The sequence below is a fragment of the Poecile atricapillus genome, chromosome 19, assembly GCF_030490865.1.
Source record: "Poecile atricapillus isolate bPoeAtr1 chromosome 19, bPoeAtr1.hap1, whole genome shotgun sequence".
NCBI classification, from domain to species: Eukaryota; Metazoa; Chordata; class Aves; order Passeriformes; family Paridae; genus Poecile; species Poecile atricapillus.
The window spans coordinates 10,369,265-10,386,714 of record NC_081267.1 but is presented as its reverse complement, the minus strand read 5'-3'; the positions used below and the strand labels follow the sequence as shown (position 1 = coordinate 10,386,714).

Genomic DNA, 17,450 nt, shown 5'->3' with positions numbered 1-17,450 from the left:
CCCCAGGGGCCCAAACCCAATCAGAAATCCCTGGGCTGCCTCCCCACGAGGGGTCCAGGGTGGAGTTCCTTCCTGGGCTTGCAGGGCCCAACCTCTGAGGCAGAGGGATGGAATTCCCTCTCGCCCACACCTCTCACTTTAACAATGTTCATTTGAAACTAAATCTTTGCCTCCCTGGGCAGGGGCACCTCACACAAAAACTCACTCAGTAATGGGCTCCCCCTCCCTTCATCATCCCCAAACTTTGGCTGTCTCATTGCAGACCCCACCCCACCTCCTCAATCCCAACCTCAACCCATCCCATTCCTGCTGGACATCAAGACCCCCTTCCCAATCCCTATTTCCCCCATTTCACACTTCCCAAACTCCATCCCACCCATCCTGCCCCACCCAATGCCCATCTCACCCCTCCTGATTTGCATCCCACTTCACCCAATCCCCTTCCAACCCCATTCCACCTGATGCCTTCAGAAGGCTGACCTAGAACAGGAGCTGGACAGAGTTAAGAATAAAGTTTATTAAAAGGCCTTAAAGGATACAACTTGGGCAGTACAAGAGCCTGGCCAGGGCTACACCCAAGATGGACCAAAAATGGTCACAAAAATGGACAACTGATCACAAGGTCTCACATTTTTAGAAGTTCAGGTACATCTGCATATTGCAGATGTTCATTGTCCAATGACAGCTTCAGATGATGAAGTCTCATCCTTCTTTTCTCTCTTCAGTCCACCCTTGTTTATGCTTTTGGGCTGAAACTTCTAACAACTGTCCTTGGTATCAAGCTAGAAAAGGATTTGCTTTGTCTACCTACTCTGTGAAGAGAGCTCACTAACACTTAATAGGAAGTTCAAAACTACAAACCTAGGCAGTGTAGAATATGAAAAATATGAAAGCTAAAACTTAAGGCAACACACCCTGAGGGGCTGTGGAATTGAATAATTTTGGAGAGGTACTGAGTTGGATTCAGTGACACTGAGTGGTTTTGAGGTGAAAGATCGAACCCTCTTGTCTCTTTGAGTGCCAAGAAATGGAGACAACTACACCAAATAACCCCACAACCCCCAAATACTCCCAAGTATCTCCCAGATTCCTTTGAAGCACTAGTAAAATGTGAGGTTTTAGATACCTTTGATGAATTTATTGATTTTTACCACTATTTCTCTGTTCTAAATAGATAAAGATGAATCAAAAGATAATTGAAACCAAAATAAAATGGCCTCCAGCCCAGTGTGTTCCCAACGCAGATCACTGGGAACGTGGATCATCAGGTCCTGCCCAACGTGGGTCCTCTGATGGGGGATGGAGCTGGAGCAGTGCACAAAGCTCTTCCTGCTCTTGGGGCACTCGCAGGGCTTCCCTTACCGGTGCCTCTGTTGGTGTTGGGTCAAGGTAGATCTCTGGCTGAAGCTCTTCCCACACTGGGGACACTCATAGGGCCTCTCCCCAGTGTGGATGCGCCGGTGTTTGATGAGGGTGGAGTTGTCCTTGAAGCCCTTCCCGCAGTCAGGGCAGCGGAAGGGCCTCTCATCCGTGTGAATCCGCTGGTGCTTGAGGAGATCTGAGCTGGTCTGAAACCTCTTCCCACACTCAGGACACTCGTAGGGCCTCTCCCCAGTGTGGATCATCTGGTGGATGGTCAGTTGGGACCTCCATCTGAAAGTCATCCCACACTCCCCACACTCATAGGGTCTCTCCCCAGTGTGGGTCCTCTGATGGAAGATCAGGCTCTTGCTGTGGATAAAGCTCTTCCCACATTCCCCACACTCATAGGGCCTCTCCCCAGTGTGGATGCGCCGGTGGGCAATGAGGGTGGAGTTGTGCTTGAAGCCCTCCCCACAGTCGGGGCAGCGGAAGGGCCTCTCATCCGTGTGAATCCGCTGGTGCCTGAGGAGAGTGGAGCTGGTCTGAAACCTCTTCCCACACTCAGGACACTCGTAGGGCCTCTCCCCAGTGTGGATGCGCTGGTGGATGATGAGTTCAGAGCTGCAGCTGAAGCCCTTCCTACATTCCCCACACTGATAGGCCCATTCCCCAGTGTGGATCATCCGGTGGCGGAGCAGTTTGGTGCTCCGGCTGAAGCTCTTCCCACACTCCAAGCACTTGTAGGGCTTCTCCCCGTCCTGAACCTGCTCATGGACCACTAGCTCAGAGCCCTGGCTGGATCTCTGGCCGACTTCCCGCCACAGGGTGGGTCTTTCCTCCTCAGAGCACCCTGGGATGGGTTTGGAGCCCCTCCTCCTGCAGGATCTCTGGGGATTTTCCTCCCCTTTGCATTCCTGCACTGTGGAGCTGCTCAAATCAGCCTCTTCCATGAGGTTCTGCTGTGGGGATTTTTCCTCCCTGGTCTCCATCCTCAGCTCCTTGTCTGGGGGAGGAAGGACAAGGAGAGGATGGGATTTTCCTCCGTGCCAGAGGGAAGGGGAAGGAGATCCCCCCAGTGCATCCCCGGCAGGACGGCGTCGGCAGCGGGGTTGTCCTGCAGCCGGGGGCCAGGCTGGGCTGGGAGATGGAGCAGGAGAGAGGGGGAAAGGGGCACTGACTTCCTCCTCACCTGCCTGGGTGTCCTGGGAGATCTTCCTCTTCCTCGCAGCCTCCTTCTCCATCTGGCCAAGGTTTGGGAATGAAAAATCCTGGTTTGGGGAAAAATATAATGCACGAGCACATTGGGTTAGGGTGTTCCTCCTGACCAAGTTCATCTCTAGAAGTTACCGGGTATCTGGGGCCCATAAAAACCTCCCAAACACCAAAATTCAGCCCTGAAAATGCCTCCCGGGAGTTCCCCAACTCTGTTCTCTCCCCTTTGCGGTTCAGGGGTTCCTCTCTGTCCCAGCTGCTGGGGGTCGTGCTTGCACTGGGGTTGCTTTGTCTGCTCAGTCCCTGCCCACCCCAGGTTGCTGGGAGTGCCAGAAATCCAAAAAGTTCCCCCTGTTTCCATCTCCTCATTTAGGGATGATGGGGCTTTTTGGATTCCTATGGTCCCTTGTCCCGTGATTCTCTGCTTTGGGGTGCAGAACGTCCAAGGAGTCCCCCCTGCTCCATTCCAGGCTGTTCAGGATCCCATGAATTGTGGCGCTCCCCCTCTCTGGGCTCCCCACTTTGGGGTCCTGAGGAAAACCCGGCTCTGCTCCTCCAGGCTGCCTCTGACAGCAGCCACCACCAGGACCCCCCAATGCCCCCCAAGGGGCATTTTCTGCTCAGCTTTGGAGTTCTTCATTCTCCAAACATCCCCCCCATAAAACCCAACCCAGGGATCCCCCAGGATATCTGGGCCGAGCTCCCCCACCCTGGTCATTGCTGGGATGGGGGGGGTGATGATCCCACAGGTGGAGGGCTGTGTATTCAGGGAGTGCTCGACCTCGTGGTCCCTTCTACCTCCCCTGATCTTCATTTGTCCCTGTTCTTCCTCCTCTTCATCCTCCCTAACTTCACCTTCTTCTACTTCCATCCCTTCTCTCTCTCCTTCTTCATCCCTCCTCTTCCATCCCTCCTCCTCCTCCCCCAGGAGCAGTGACACCCTCAGTGCCCCGTTCCCAAACCCCTCACAGCCCATGGCAGGAGCGGGGATGGAGCCGGGACAGGTCGGGATGGGCAGCGCGGGGCTCTCCGCTGCTCCCACCCGCTGAGGACGGGGGGAACCCGGCCCGGGGAAAAGGAGAGGGAAACTGGGAAAATTGGGGGCTGCAGATCCAACCTGGGGCTGGCTGGGGACCCTGGCTGGGGACTGCCAGCCCTTGGGGCTGCTCTGGGGAGATGCGGGAGGGGGGAACACAGAGAGGGCTGGGGGATCCCAGGAGTGGCAGCACTGGCAGGGACTGGTTTGTACTGGGATCATCCTGGCAATGGCTGAGATTGCACTGGCTGTGTACTGACATCATACTGGGATCATACTGGGATGATACTGGCAGTGAGCAGGAGCCTCCAGGGGGCAATTGAGACCAGGTTGTGAGGAACTGGGAATATGCCCTGCGCTCCCCAGAACCCCGGCATCGCCCCCCATATGTCCCATAAGTGTTCCCCAAACCCTCCAGGATCCCCGAGTGCCCCCTCAGCGCCCGTTCGAGGCCCCCCAAAGTGTCCCTGGATCCCTGAATGCTCCCGACCCCACAGATTCCCCTTCCAGCCACTGCTGGGAATTCATCTCCCATCATCCCACAACACAGTTCCGCGCCCAAACCTCCTGCCGTACCCGCGCCCTAAAGATCCCGGTTACAGCTCCCCAGGCTCCCCCCAAGTGCTCCCGAGCCGTATACATTCGCCCCCAGGACCTGCAGCCAAGGCTCGGATGCAAAAGTTTTCTCCAAGCGCTTCCCCGCACGGCCAAACGCGCCTTCCGAGCCACTTCCGGAACTACAGCTCCCATCATGCTCCGCGGCGCCCATAGAGCGCTATTCCAGCCGGGACTTCATCTCCCGTCATGCCCCGCGCCTCACCGGAACCCATTGGAGCTGCGCCTACAACTCCCGTGATGCTCCGCGGCCCCATTAAACCGTATTATACCGGTGCCTACAACTCCCATCATCCCCCACGGCCCATAGATTCCCTGTTACAGCCCCCCAAGTGCCCGCCCAGACCCCAAAGGGCCCCCAGATTCCCCTCCCTGACCTCCAAGTGCCCCCCTGGACCCCCAAGTGCTCCCCTGGATCCCGAATTGTCCCACAGAATCCCTAAGTGCCCCTCCAAGTGCCCACCCGGCTCCCCAAGTGTCCTCCAGACCCCCAAATTCTCTCTAAATTCCCTCCCCAGACCCAAAACTGCCCCAGATGTTCCCCAGAAAAGTCCCCGTGGACCCCAAAGTGGCTCCTTTTACCCTGTCTGAGAAAATTATTAAAAAAGATGATCAAAGGACTAAAAATAGGAGTAATTAGCATAAAGAGGGAGAAATTTTGATCAATTAATTAATGAAGGGAATTGTGTTACTTTGAACCAAGGACCAATAATGGTTTTAGTTGCTAAAAATGGATCAATTCTTTCATATAAATATAAAAGTTAGGTTATAAAAATACAGAACAATATTATTATAAAAATCAAATATTTATTTTTATAAATTAATTAGATTTTAATGATAAAGAAAAATTATAAAGATAAATGTTTTCAATGTTTTGGGATGTCAGTCCCAGGTGGGCGATGTCAGACATGCTGAGGCTCGGGGTGAGGAGCAGGTTGTCCAAACAGGGTCAGCCCACAAGGGGCTCATTCTTCTCTGTGACCAGACCTCCTAAGGAGATTTTCAGCATCAAGATTACTTGGGAAATGCTTCTGTCACCTCTTCTCTCAACTAGAAAATTAAAAAATATGCCCTTGATCTAAAAAAAATAAAACAGGGTAGATTTTCAAATCTTCCTCCTCAACAGAATTCCAAAGTGACTCCAAGCAGCTGCACAAGCCTTGGACTTGAAGACAATGGAAGGAAGAGAAAGAGCCCCCGAGGCTTTCTGTATTTTAATGAACCCCAGGCTGGATCTGGGGCTGAGTCCAGGACCCTCAGGCACTGAGAGAAGGTTGAAGGAGCTGCTCAAGGAGTCAGAAGCAAAACTCCAAGTCCCTTGGAGCATCCCTGGGCCCCACTGACTGCCGGCTCCTGGCACACTCAGCCATGGCATGGTCCAGTCTCACGCTGGGACACCTCCTGCACCAAAATTCTACCCTGGCAGGGACTTTTCTTTCTCCTCCCCTCAAGGCTGAACCTGCCAAGCTGCACTTTGGGGAGGTTTCCTTCTCTTGCCACTGCCCAGGAAAGCTGTGTCTCCTGCTATTCACAAACAGAGAAGGGCTGCTGGGGGATGTGGTGGTTGGAGGCTGCCTGGGGTACAGTGACCATGAAATCATCGAGTTTTGAAATATTCTGTGAAAGAAGGAGGGGCATCAACCAAACTCCTACACTGGACTTACAAAGGGCAGACTTCAGCCGATTAAGGATGCAGATTTGGGGAGTACCAAATCAGGTACTGAGTTTTTTAAGGGCAACAGCCTTTTAAATCAAAGCATTCCGGGAAGGATAGACACACTTCAAGAAAGAAAGCTTGAAGGAGCAGGAACAGCCTGAACTTCTCTGATGAAAAATGAGCTAGTGAGGAAAATGATCGGCCTGAGTGGGCAGGGAGCTTTTGGAGGAACTCAAGGAAAATATGAGGATGAATCACCTTTGGACAGAGGGGCAGGGAAATCAGGAAATGTTTAAGGATGTCATTAGGTCATGCAGAAAGAAAAGCAGAGAGGTGAAAGCTCAATTAGAACTTAACCTGGATCCCTCTATGAAGGATAATAAAAATGTTTTTAGAAATGCATTAATGGCGAAAGGAAGGCTATGGACAACCTCCATTCCTTAGGGGAGATATGGTTACCAAAGATGAGGAAAAGGCTGAGGTACTCAACACGTTCTTTGCCTCAATATTTAATAAAACATAAACATAAAATTTTAAATATTTAATAAACATTAAATAAATAAAACCACCTTTTCAACATTAAGACAGGTTTTCCTCAGGACAAGTGTTCTCCTGAGCTGGTAGATGGGGACAGGGAGCAGAAGAGCCCCCTGTAATCCAGGAGGAAGCAGTCAGAGACCTGCTGAGCCACTCAGATGCTCACAGGTGGATGGGATGGGATGGGATCCATGCTAGGGGGATGAGTGAGCTGGTGGATGAGCTCCCCAGGCTGCTCTCCATCATTTCTCCTCATCAGTCCTGGCTCACTGGGGAGGTCCCAGAGGACTGGAGGTGCCAGTGTGAGCCCATCCCCAAGAAGGGCTGGCAGGAGGCTCTGGGGAACTGCAGGCCTGTCAGCCTGAGCTCGGTGCCTGGTGAGGTTTTGGAACAGATCCCCTTGAGTGCCATCCCACGGCACCTCCAGGATGGCCCAGGGCTCAGACCCAGCCAGCGTGGCTTTAGGAGGGGCAGGTCCTGCCTGACCAACCTGATCTCCTTTTATAACCAGCTGAGCCGCCTGGTGGGTGCGGGAAAGGCTCTGGATGTGTCGAGCTGGACTTCAGCAAGGCCTTGGACACGGAGAGCCACAGCATTCCCTGGAAAAGCTGCAGCCCACGGCTTGGACAGGAGCACTCTTTGCTGGCTGCAGAACTGGCTGGAGGCCGGGCCCAGAGAGTGGTGGGGATGGTGCTGCATCCAGCTGGTGTCCAGTCCCTGGTGGTGTCCCCAGGGATCTGTGCTGGGCCCAGTCCTGGTTAATATCTTCACTGAGGGTCTGGCTGAGGGGGTCAAGTCCAGCACTCACAAATTGCAGATGACACCAAGCTGGCTGTGAGTGGGGATCTGCTGGAGGGCAGGACAAGGAGACACAGCCTTAAGCTGCACCAGGGCAGGTTTAGGCTGGACAATAGGAAGGAGTTCTTCCCAGAAAGAGTAATTGGGAATTGGAATGGGCTGGCCAGGGGGGAGGTGACAGAGTCACTATCCCTCTCCAGTGGTCTGGGTGAGTGACATCAATCTCTGTGCTTAATAACAGATTTTGCTTTAAAACAATTGCTTCAGAATTGCTTCCTGTTTCAGCCTGAATGTCTGTGGTGGTTTTGTATTAGTTGATATTTGGTGAGGAGTGAAGAAGCCACCCATGCAAATGATTTTTCTAGGAGGGGGCTTCTAAGAGCTTCCTCTGTGCTTAGCAAAACCAATAGCTGGCTGCCTCTGAGAATTGACAACCTATGAAACCATTTAGAAGCTGGATCCTCCTCTGTGAAATCCCCATTTTAAAGACAGGCAAGCCCAGGAAAGCTCTCTGTTGTTTCCAGCTGTGAAGAGTTAACTGGGTGCTGGTCAGGCCGGCCCTGCTCCAGCCTGGCCTGCACCGAGCCGGGCTCCGCCAGGCCCCGGGAGCGGCTCTGGGCTGGGCCAGGCCCCTTCACCACGGCCCGCGCGGCCCCAGCGGCTGCCGGGCACAGGGAGGGGAAGCCATCGGCCCGCAGCTGGAATTGAAGGGAGCAGGGGCCTGGGACCAGCCATGGGGGCAGAACAGCCACGACTGTTCTGGCCAGGCCCCCTGAGATCTTGGCACAGCCCCAGCACGGTCTGAAATCCATCACTGTGACTGCTTCGGCCACTGCCCAGCAGAAACCGTCATGAGCATCTGCAGGTGTGGGTGAGATATTAACTCTTTCTGTGCACAGATGAGACCTGCAGACCTCGATCCTCCCCTTGGGTGAGAGAAAAGGACAGAGTGGGAGACTAATGCCACAAGTATGGTAGGCTACACCTGTCTTCATATGTCATTGAATTAGAGAAAAACTCTCTCCAGGGAAAATTATGCAACACTTTGCCTCACAATCCATCAACCTTAATTAAAGTGAGAGGTAGGTCTTAATTACAATCCAATTAGAGCAAATCAACATTGTGTGAATGGCAAGAAGAATTTGCTTGTCAACAGATGAATATGTCCCACTCAAGAATGAACAAAATCTGCCTTTACTTGGAAGAAAGTAGACATGGAGCAATGCAGTATTTGGGTTTTCTCCAGTGATAAATGGGGCAAGAAGCTGTAACAACTCACCTGTTTTACAGAACACAAGTACTGATACAGCCAATAGTGCACCACCACTGAAGGGATCTTCAGAACATTCCTTTATTTCTTGACAAGGAATGGGCAGCAAAATGCTGGCATTTATCTGAACTGGAAGCCATGTTCCACTCCTGTTTCTCCTTGAGCACACTGTTCTTTGCAGACTTCACTGTGCAGCCCATCAATCCTCTCTTGGCCAACAGCTAAATGGCACAACTACCAAAACACAGGTGCCAGCATCATCACCCCAGCATTATTCCAGCACTGCTTTGCTGGTGCACAGGAGCACAGAATGGCTTGGCTTGGAAGGGACATTTAAAGGCCATCTAGTGCAGTGAGCATGGACAACTTTAGATCAGGTTGCTCAGAGCAGGAGCTTGAATGTCAGCAGGGATGGATGCCCACCTCTCTGGGCAACCTGTGCCAGGGTTTCAAAACCCCCAGTGTAAAAAATGTGAGTTTCTTTCTTATATCTAGTCTGAGGCTATTGTCTTTTAGATTGATAACATTCCCCCTCAGTCTTGTCACAACAGGCCCTACTAAAAATTCTGTCCTGTCTTTTTTACAAGCCCCCTTAAAGTACTGAAAGGTAGCAATCAGGTCTCCATGGAGCCTTCTCTCTTCCAGGCTGAACACCCCCAGCTATCCCAGCCTGTCTCCAAAGCAGAGGGGCTCCAGCCCTCAGAGCATTTTGTCCCTCCTCTGGACCAGCTCCAACAGGACCATGTCCTTCCTGTGCTGGGCACCCAGAGGTGGATACAGTACTCCAGGTGGGCTCGCAGCAGAGCAGAGGGGTGGTGGAATCACCTCCTTCAAGCTGCTGGGCACCCTCCTTTGGAGGCACATGGCTGGCTCATGTCCAGCCTCTCACCTTGCAGCAGCCACAAGTCCTTCTCAGCAGGGCTGCTCTCCATCCCTTCATCCCCCAGCCTGTGAGATCAGCTGGGCTGGGACCCTGTCATAGCCCTTGGACAGAGCTGCAGGGCAGGATGAGCTCCCTAGTGAAGAAGGCAGATCCCCCTCCCCACACAATTCCACCCTGGCCATGAGGTCACAGCAGCCTGTGGGGTGACAGCAGGCTGAGGTGACAGCAGGCTCTGAGGTCACAGAGGTCCCAGAGCCCCGTGGTTGCACAGCAGCACAAGGACCGAGCAGTCAGTCCTTGACCACGACTGTTGTGGCAGCAGCGGCGGCGGCAGCAGCGGTGCTGACATTGGGACAGTGGTGGCAGCAAGAGCTGCAGGACTGGCAGTGGGCAAGGCACCATGGCCTTTGCTCTGCGCCTCCTCCTCCTGCTCCTCCTGGCAGTGGCCCTGCCTGACAGGGCTGCCCAGGCTGCTCCGTGGCGAGCAGGGCGAGCAGGTGAGCTGGTGGCCTCGGTCCCCTTTCCCGGGACAGCGCTCCCTTCTCCCTGGGAAGCGTTGGGGATGGTTTTCCCCAGGACTGAAGGGAGGGTTTCCTCTGTGGGAGGGAGAGAATCCTCAGGGGCCCTGGGCTGGTCCTGTTGCCCCTCCAAAGATGTTGCACGGGGCCTGCAAAGAGGGTGGAGAGTGACCAGAGCCAGCCCAGAGCTCTCCAGGCCCCTCTGCAGCTTTGGCCATGTCCATTGACATCTGGCTCCCACAGCCTTACCCAACCACCTTGCAGTGCCCAGTTCCCTAAGGCAGAAGGGGGTCCCAGCACACCATGGAACGATTCTGATCTATGCTCCCTTCCAGATGAGGGTGGTAGGAAGGCTTCTCAGGCAGCTTGGCTTCATGATGATTTTCTGCCTCTGGAGTCCCATGCAGGTATGTTCTCACTGTCCCAACAAGGAATAATCATTGACAACCTGTCACGAACCAGGTGACAGAAGATTCTGTGGCTGTTGAGTTACAGGTGTGTCTGCAGCAAGGACATTTCAAGCTCCTTTGCTGGTTGCTGCACACAAGCCCAGCTCCCATCACAGGGGTAAGTGATGTGTCCCTGCTGATCCTACAGGCTTGAGCCCTGGTTCTGTGGGATCCATTCATCTGAAATGGAAATACTTTCTGTTAAGGTTCTCCTAGAGGGAGGAACAAACCTATAGAAGACAAGATGATGAGTGAACTGGATAGACGCCATGGTGGGTCCATGTCCCTCAGCCTTCTCCTGAGACTCAGCAGCCAGGGGCTTTCCCTGCACATCTGGACACGCCGTGCCCAGCATGGCAGGAAGGGATCCATGTCAGCTTTGCTGCCCCACTGCTGCTTTCATGGCCTGCAGGGCTGTTTTCCAGCCTGGCCTGGCTGCAGCTTCTCCCCAGCCTCTGCAGGAAGGCATTTGGCATCAGCTGACAGGGAGCCCAAACTGCACCATGGTCCATGCACACCCTGAGATCCCCTGCAATTTCCCAGTCTTGGGGTAGATGTGGAATGGCAGCTCTTTGGAGGAGGGAGGGCCCTGGCCTGGCTCCAAAGTTTTGATGGCTTCCTCAACCTTATCCATGACTTTGACAAGTATTGCCTTTTGAAGATGTCACCTTCCTGTTGGGGAACAGCCCCACCTGATCCAGCTGTGGCTCTTCCTTTCTCCAGAGATGAACCCAAAGGCTGTGCTGAAGGCGGCGTTTCCTGGAGGAAGCAGTGGCTCATGGGCAGCCTCTGCTGCAGGAAGGGAGGCCATGCCAGGCATAGTCCCAGGAGGTAATTGCTGTGCCTCTGGGCCTGAGCCCTGCTGAGGCTTGAGCTGCCATCTCTGCTGCTTGGCAATGTGAGCACAGTGCAGAGGAATTATCCTGAGCAGGCTCAGGGCACTTGGCTACTGAGCAGTCCTGCTGGGATCCCTCCATGGGAGACACGTCCCAAAACCTGGCAGCTGCTGCAAGGGGTGCCCATGGTGGGGAAAGGGTTGAGGGGGAGGGTAAAGCTCCAGTGTGTCCTGACAGGGCCTGGCTCTGTCCCCTTGGGCTGGGGGAGCTGTCCCAGCTGAAGGAGAGAGGGCAGGAGAGAGGGCAGGAGAGAGGGCAGGAGGGAGGTTCCGTTACCTGTGGCACTGAATGCTGCGGTTTGGCCCAAGGCCTTGGGGTTTCCTCTGTGGGAGGGAGAGCCCATGGGCCCTGGGCTGGTCCCACTGCCCCACCAGGGATGTTGCACAGGGGCTGCAAAGAGGGTGTTGAGAGTGACCAAAGCCAGCCCAGAGCTCCCCAAGCCCCTCTGCAGCTTTGCCCATGTCTATTGACATCTGGCTCCCACAGCCTTACCCAAACCCTTTGCAGTGTCCAGTTCCCTAAAGCAGAAGGGGATCCCAGCACACCATGGAATGGTTCTGATCTGTGCTCCTTTGTAGACAAGCGTGGTAGGAAGATTTCTCCAGCAGCTTGGCTTCATGAAGATTTTCTGCCTCTGGAGCCCCATGCAGGTATGTTCTCACTGTCCCAACAAGGAATAATCATTGACAACCTGGCAGGAACCAGGTGACAGAAGCTTCTGTGGCTGTTGAGTTACAGGTGTGTCTGCAGCAAGGACATTTCAAGCTCCTTTGCTGGTTGCTGCACGCAAGCCCAGCTCCCATCACAGGGGTGAGTGGTGTGTCCCTGCTGATCCCACAGGCTGAGCCCTGGTTCTGTGGGATCCATTCATCTGAAATGGAAATACTTTCTGTTAAGGTTCTCTTAAAGGGAGGAACAAACCTACAGAAGACAAGATGCTGAGTGATCTGGATAGACGCCATGGTGGGTCCATGTCCCTCAGCCTTCTCCTGAGACTCAGCAGCCGGGGGATTTCTCTGCACATCTGGACACGCTGTGCCCAGCATGGCAGGAAGGGATCCATGTCAGCGTCACTGCCCCACTGCTGCTTTCATGCCCTGCAGGGCTGTTTCCCAGCCTGGCCTGGCTGCAGCTTCTCCCCAGCCTCGCCAGGAAGGCATTTGGCATCAGCTGACAGGGGGCCCAAACTGCAGCACAGGCCATGCACACTTAGAGATCCCTTGCAATTTCCCAGTCTCAGGGTCGATCTGGTGTAGGGGCTGTTTGGAGGAGGGAGGGCCCTGGCCAGCCCAAATAACCTGGCCTTTCTCCTGATCCTTATCCATGACTTTGACAAACATTGCCTCTTGAACATGCCACCTCCCCAATGGGGAATGGTTCTGTCTGATCCAGCTGTGTCTCTTCCTTTCTCCAGATATGAACCCAAAGGCTGTGCTGAAGGCAGCGTTTCCCGGAGGAAGCAGTGGCTCATGGGCAGCCTCTGCTGCAGGAAGGGAGGCCATGCCAGGCACAGTCCCAGGAGGTAATTGCTGTGCCTCTGGGCCTGAGCCCTGCTGAGGCTTGAGCTGCCATCTCTGCTACTTGGCAGTGCCTGCCTTTCAGGGATTTTGCACAGAGCATGGAAAAGGTGTTGAGAATGTCCAGAGCCAGTCCAGAGCTCTCCTCAGGCCCCTCTGCAGCTTTGGCCATGTCCATTGACATCTGGCTCCCATGGCCTTACCTGACCCCCTTGCAGTGCCCAGTTCCCTAAGGCAGAAGGGGATCCCAGCACACCATGGAATGGTTCTGATCTGTGCTCCCTTCTAGATTGGTATCGTGGCATGGAGCATCTGCAAGTGCTGGTAAATGGCGATTTGAAGACCTTGCCAGATGCTGGAAGCAAGTTCTCAATGTCCCTTTCTGCACAGAATAATCAGTATCAAGGTGGCAAGAGCTCACTCATGTGCCATTTCCCTCAAGAGTCTGAAGGTTGATGGATTCTGGAAACCTTGCCCCATTCCCTTCTGGAGCCCTGAGTGATTCCACAGCACCGCTGTCAGTGGGAGGAAGGAGCATTTAGCTGTCAGTCTTCTTCCCATGTGCAATGCCAGTGTCTCCTTCCGTTTGCTCTGTGCAGCCACGGAGAAGAGCAGAGAGGGAAGGGCTGGGCCCAGAGCTGTGCCCCAGGGCTGTGCCTTGCATGGCTCCTTTCTGGCCCCAGGGAGCCTGAGATGCTCCTGCTCCAGCTGCCAAGCCCTGGTCCTGCCTGGGGCTCAGTTCAGAGCTGCTGGCAGCTCCAGGGAGTCCTTTCTCTCCTGACTGCCATGCAAGGGGCTCCTTCCATCCCATTGTGGGGCCACTGCAGGCACGTGGTCCCCCTGCTCCTGCTCCTGAGTGGAAGGCAGAGATAAGGGAGTGCCTTGGAGGGCAGCAGTCACTCAGGTGCACTCACTGCCGCTCTGGCCTGAAGAAGAATCTTCAGCAGTGTCACGGGAGCTGTTCTGTCCTAACTTTCTTTGCAGATGAACCTGATGATGAAGATGATCTGGATTCCCCGTCCATATCGGTTACTGAGCCTGGTGATGAGGAAGATTATGAGGGTAGGTGAAGACCTTTCCCCCTGGGAGAGCTGCCAGCTCAGAGCCCAAAGCTCGGCCAGGGCGGCATCGCTGCAGGTGCCAGGACAGAGCCGTGCACGTGTGTGCCCTCGCTCTGTGTGATCCTCTCACTGCTCCTGTGGCTCAGTGCTGCCTGTGCAGATCAGCAGAGATGAGAGAAGCTTCTGTGGCTGTTGAGTTACAGGTGTGTCTGCAGCAAGGACTTTCCCAGCTGCTGAGCTAAATTCTGCAAGCAAACCCAGCTCCCATCACTGGGGTGTGTGGTGCATCCCTGCTGACCCCACAGGCTGAGCACTGGTTGTGTGGGATCCATTCCTGGGAAGTGGAAATACTTTATATTATGGTCCCCTGAGAAAGAAGAACAAACCTATAGGAGATACTAATGTAGCAATGGGGGAACTCAAATATCTGGACATAATCCTGAATGATCTGGAGGGACGCCGTGGTGGGTCCATGTCCCTCAGCCTTCTCCTGAGACTCAGCAGCCGGGGGCTTTCCCTGCACATCTGGACACAGTGTACCCAGCACAGCAGGAAGGGATCCATGTCAGCCTCGCTGTCCCGCTGCTGCTTTCATGCCCTGCAGGGCTGTTTCCCAGCCTGGCCTGGCTGCAGATTCTCCCCAGCCTCTGCAGGAAGGCATTTGGCATCAGCTGACAGGGAGCCCAAACTGCAGCACGGGACGTGAACACCCTGAGATCCCCTGAAATTTCCCAGTCTCGGGGTAGATCAGGTGTAGGGGCTTTTTAGAAGAGGGAGGGCCCTGGAGCATTTCCAAAACCCTGGGCATTTTCCTGACCCTTATCCATGTCCTTGACAAGTATTGCCTGGAGAAGACCAGCACAGCAGAGAGAAATTGTGCCATTCAAGCTCAGGGGGTTGAGCAGTCTTGTGCCAAGGGGTGGCAAGGCGCCTGCAGGCCCCAGCTCTGGGGGAAACAGAGAACGTCCTGGCTGTATCCAGCGTGCTGCCAGCTCAGCAGTGGAGCACAGCACAGGCTCACGCTGCCCATTGCTCCCACAGATGCAGCTGGCACCACCAGACAAGCTAACAAGATCTGGAGAAGCATGAGAAGAGTTTTTTGCTGGGGAACACAGTGTTTGATTAAGTTAATGGCCATTGTGGCTGGTGGAGCACTTTTCCTGATGATGTGCTGTGCTGGAATCTGGTATTGCTGGAAGAGAAAACGGTGAGTGTTTTGTGATCTCGGCCTCAATCAGTTTCTTGAAAGGCTGCTCATAGTCAGGAGACATTCCCAGTGAGGCTGCTGTGGACTTGTGGCTTAAGTTCTTGGTTGCCCAAATAACTCTGCCGAGAGTTCTGCAGCTGCCCAGGCCTTTCATTGGCCTCTTAATTGCTGGGCCTTGTCCTGGGGAGCCCGCTGGGGCTGCAGCCAGTGCTGGCTGCCACTGAGGCTGCCTGGCCAAGAGCAGCCCCAGGAGCAGCGGGCAGAGGCAAAGCAAGGTGGGCAGGAGAAAGAGCGGGGATGAGATTGTCCTTGAAAGGCAGAGGTGCTCTGGGCCCCGCTCCTGGCCAGGGACCCTGCCCAGAGCCATCCCCTGCTCTCCAGGGCCTTGAGGGGCAGCTGTCCAGCTGGGCCAAGCTGTGCCAGCAGCTCCAGCTGTGCTGGGGAGACTTGGCAGCTCTGGGCCCTGCTGTGCAGGAGGGTCCCTGTGTGCCAGCGGCAGCTGGGGGCCTCAGCCACCTCTTCTCTCAACAGGAGCGCCTCTGCAGCTTCAGAAGAGCAGGCAAAGATTTTAGTCCAAGAGAAGCTGACCTGTTATCCTCGCTCTTCACATCTCTCCCCATCTGCTGTGCTGCAGCTGCATCCCCACCTTGAGGGCATCCCAAGACCCACACCTCTCAAGCGAGACCCTCTGCCCCTGAGCCCCCTGGCCCTGGCCCCTGGCCAGGACTGAAATTGGGCAGCCCCTGTGCACCAGAGCAGGGGCTGGCCCATGTTTTTTGTTCTAATAAAGAGATGGAGCTCTCACCCCAGTGTCTGGCTGGTACCACCAGCAAAGCCCACACAGCACCAGCCCTGGCTGAGCTCCATGTCCAGGAGCAGGCAGGGCTGACCACAGTGTGGGCAGGCAGGAGCCAGGCAGGGGCTGCTGTGACCAGTGTTGGGGCACTGAGGGGCTGGGGGAGCCCATGCTGAGCGTCCCTGGGCTGTGAGGGCACATTTCCTTCAGTGGCATCACCTGGGCCTGCACCTCATGAGGCACACAGGGAAAATTTGGGCTCTCTCCTAAGGTGTGCAGGGATCCCCCATGAGGAGTGCAGTGGGGTTAAATTGAGAGGGTTTTTTACTCTTCTCAGCACAGTAAAGGGGACACTCTTGGCCGAGTTTTGCAAAGCTGGGAGGAAGCCTCTTGTGAGCCCTTGGGCCTGGCCTGTGGGCACAGCGGGCAGGTGGAGCCCATCCCTTGAGGCCAGTCCGGGCTGCTCGGGCCGGGCTGGGCTGGGCCAGGTGAGCCGGGCCATTCTCTGGGGCACAGGAGGCACCTGGGGCTGTAACTGAGGCTGTGGCTTCTCAGCCTGAAGGGAGGCTGGCTCTGTTGTTTCAGAGGGCACAGCTCAGATCCCAATTACCTTTGTAAGGCTGCTGGGGAAGTATTGAGGGCAGAGAGTTCCAACCCTTCTCACTGGGAAGCTGGGCTGATGCTGTGGGTTTTTTTAGTTTTTTGCCCTCTAAATTTGTGTCCTGGCAGAAAGTTAAGTTTGCTTGCTCTCAGTCAGCCCCTTTTCTGCTTGGTGCTATTATAAATGAAATTAAAATAAGACAACAAGAGCTATTAGGTTAACAGCAATTTAATAACAAGGGAAAAAAAATATACAATTTAGTGAATTGAATAGAAGGATACAATTTAATAAAAGAATACTATTTAGTGGCCTGAATAGCAATTTGGTATAAAAGGAAAACAATTTAGTAAAAGAGTACAATTTAGTGAATAACTTCAGATACATAGATATATATTTGTGAATATAATTTGCCAGTAATTATGATTAAAGTATAAGCAAAACTGACCAGGGTACAGGGAGGGCTTCTCACCCCACCTCACATACCAAAACAAAGTAATTCAAACTAAAATTATATACTGTATGCTTATACCTATTCATTAATGTTTCCCATAAGTCTCCTCCTATTTCCAATTCATTGATTTAATATCACTATTCTTCATGGCACATGCTTCACTTGTTGCTAGGGGGTCTTCTGTCTTGTTTTGGTGGTTTTTTGGACGAAGGCTTACACTCATCCTCGTTGTTCTCTGGATAACCTTACAGGCTGTGTGTGCGTACTAAGCGTTGTGTTATGTAAGTAAGCATTGTACTCCACTAATTAGTCTTATATTTTATAATTTTCAGGCCCTATGCCTAAAGTCATTCCAACTTCATCCATCTCAAGGTCAATTTTGTCTTAGGGCATTTCTTATCTCAAAACTACATTCTGTACCTTAATTTTAACATGTAACATCTGTAGAGGGCTACATCTGCCTTGTAACACCAATTCCCTTGATTGCTCCTAATAATAACTTTCCAAATAGTTACAATTCAGTTAGCACTAATCATTTCCATTTATTATAGGAGGGTGTGAAAACAGGAGCATTGTTTGGTGTG

General features: G+C 53.6%; 1 pseudogene; it reads right to left on the bottom strand.

Moving 5' to 3' along the window:
- Window positions 1–17,450, bottom strand: part of LOC131586382 (zinc finger protein 208-like) — a 761,426-nt pseudogene that overhangs the window by 344,016 nt on the left and 399,960 nt on the right.